This window comes from Babylonia areolata, chromosome 1 (assembly GCF_041734735.1).
Source record: "Babylonia areolata isolate BAREFJ2019XMU chromosome 1, ASM4173473v1, whole genome shotgun sequence".
NCBI classification, from domain to species: domain Eukaryota; kingdom Metazoa; phylum Mollusca; class Gastropoda; order Neogastropoda; family Buccinidae; genus Babylonia; species Babylonia areolata.
The window spans coordinates 16,756,269-16,758,768 of NC_134876.1; the positions used below are offsets into that span (position 1 = coordinate 16,756,269).

General features: G+C 32.6%; 1 protein-coding gene and 1 long non-coding RNA gene across 16 annotated transcripts in view; one reads left to right on the top strand and one right to left on the bottom strand.

Moving 5' to 3' along the window:
- LOC143280146 (uncharacterized) overlaps positions 1-2,500 on the top strand; it is a 108,225-nt gene that overhangs the window by 95,944 nt on the left and 9,781 nt on the right. The gene's annotated exons all lie outside the window — the stretch shown is intronic.
- Positions 150-2,500, bottom strand: part of LOC143280065 (uncharacterized) — a 56,017-nt gene continuing 53,666 nt past the window's right edge. For all 6 annotated transcript variants that reach the window (XM_076584566.1, XM_076584609.1, XM_076584583.1 and 3 more), the window contains one exon: positions 150-2,500. This exon is cut by the window's right edge and continues 1,091 nt beyond it. The gene's annotated coding sequence lies outside the window, so the exon portion shown is untranslated.

Consider the following 2,500-nt stretch of genomic DNA (forward strand, 5'->3'; position numbering starts at 1 on the left):
AGAAAGAGAGAGAGAGAGAGAGAGAGAGAGAGAGAGAGAGAGAGAGAGAGAGAGAGAGAGAGAGTCATGGCGCAAGCAGTTCAAGCAGAAGTTCATACATTTACTATTTTTGTGAGATGAAAGTTTATTAGCTGAGGCAAAAAAGCCAAATCATGATAAAAACAACAACAACAATGATAATAATGATAATAATAATACTAATAATACTAATAATGATGATGGATACGTATATAGCACAAGAAATCTGCTGTAGGTTCTTTACACACACACACACATTGTGTGTGTGTGTGTGTGTGTGTGTGTGTGTGTGTGTGTGTGTGTGTGTGAGAGAATTGGAATTGGAATTGGAATTTATTCATTAAGCCAAAGTCCTATATGAAGGGGTATGAAAATAACTATATAGTTTTCAAGTTTCAAGTTTTCAAGTTTTAATTATCCTTTCACTCCTATTGGAGTATGGAGGATTACTGCAAAATAATCTTTTCGTGCCCAGAACAAACATTTCCAAATACACAACAATGTCACATAAAAGTTGAGAAAACACAAATGTCTTTTAACTCCAAAAGTATAACCAGTCAACATTTGCAAATCTAATCATCTTACTTACAGCTAAAATGACTTTTTTTTGCCTCCTTTGAGCATATTACAAAAATTAAAAACCGATTTTGGAGACAAATATTTTTTTACGAACATATCTATTTCGTAACTGATCATAATTGGGACATTCCATTATAAAATGAAACTCATCACCAATCACAGACATGTTACAAACCTTACAAAGCCGTAACTCTCGTGGTATGCCTTTGTGTCTCCCTGTTTCTATTTCCAGCTTGTGATTACTACTTCGAAATCTGAAGAAACTAATAACATATCAGGCATTTGACTTATATATTTTTCTCTACCAAATCCACTTTTAAAATTTCGATAAAACAAACATTTACTACTCGCCTCTAGAGCATGTCTCCATAGATTTTGAAAACTATCTCTCAAAGCAATGTTGACATTCTTGCATAAAGATTCCCTCTCCAAGAAAAATTGACCATCCCAAACACAGTCATACCCTGCTTCTATTAAAATTTGTCTGATACAACTCATCCATTTTGAAGAATAAATACCATTTCGATATAAGTCAAGTAATATCAAATATATTTTCCCAGAATATTTTTCTGTGTTTGATATCACTAAGCTGGTCCAAAATCGAACTAATCTCATTTTCACTAACACACTAATTGGATAAATACCAGTTTCTCCATAAACAATTTGGGTCATAGTATTTCTGTTCAGTTTGAACAAGCGTTTCAAAAATTTCAATTCTAATTTTTCAAGTATATCTACATTTTCATAACCCCATATTTCTGCACCATACAACAAAATAGAAACAATCATAGACTTGTACATGTCCAAAATGATATGTAAAGGTAAATCTTGATTTCTGGCTGACTGAAGTAACGAAAACATAGCTTTTTGGCCCTGTTCATAAATCATTTTTTTTACTTTATAAAAAGTTCCGTTTCTACTAAATTCAATGCCAAGATATTTAAAAGAATCGACAACATCCAAACATGCATCACCAAACCTAAAAACAGGCTTTATCTTGTTTGTAGAATTGAATATCATCACTTTAGTTTTCTTTACATTGACCACTAGTTTCCATTCTAAACAATATTTGTGAAAAACATTGAGGGACTGCTGTAATCTTTCTTTCGTCTCTGAAAGTAAAATTGTGTCATCTGCATACAACAGTACAAATAAATCGCATGTAATTATCTAACTGTGAAATGTTAACATTCAATAAAAGATCAACAGATGGACTCTTATGCTCAGTCAAATACAACTCTAAATCATTGAGATACAGAGAAAAAAGCAAAGGTGAGAGATTTTCTCCTTGTCGTACACCCTTACAAATGCTAAAGAAATAAGATTTTTCACCATTTTTTTCACCATTTAAAAACACACATGACTTAATTCTATCATACATATTCATTATGACACGCAAAATTTTACCATTCACGCCTTCATAAACACGTTTTTGCCATAACCTACTTCTCCAAACTGAATCAAAGGCTTTTTTTACAATCAACAAAAGCACAGTAAAGTTTCTTCTTTTTCATGGAGAAAATATCAAAAAGTGATTTCAAAACAAACATTTGATCTAATGTAGAATGGGACTGTCTAAATCCTGCTTGGGCTCCTGAAAGTATATTGTTTATATTGATATAATCTGTCAGTCTAGCATTTAACACTGTAGTGAATAGTTTTCCAACACAGCTGAGCAAAGTTATTCCCCTATAATTATTACAGTCAAAGTGTATCACCTTTGCCTTTATACAATGGCAATATCAAGCCGGATACCCATTTTTCTGGTACAACACCTTCGTCCAGTATCTTGTTAAATACTTTACAGTATGTTTCTGTCAGCAAAGGAACGCTGTTGATGATATATTAATTACGAATCATGTCTTTACCGGCACTTTTGCCTTTCTTCAGTCTTTTGATGGCT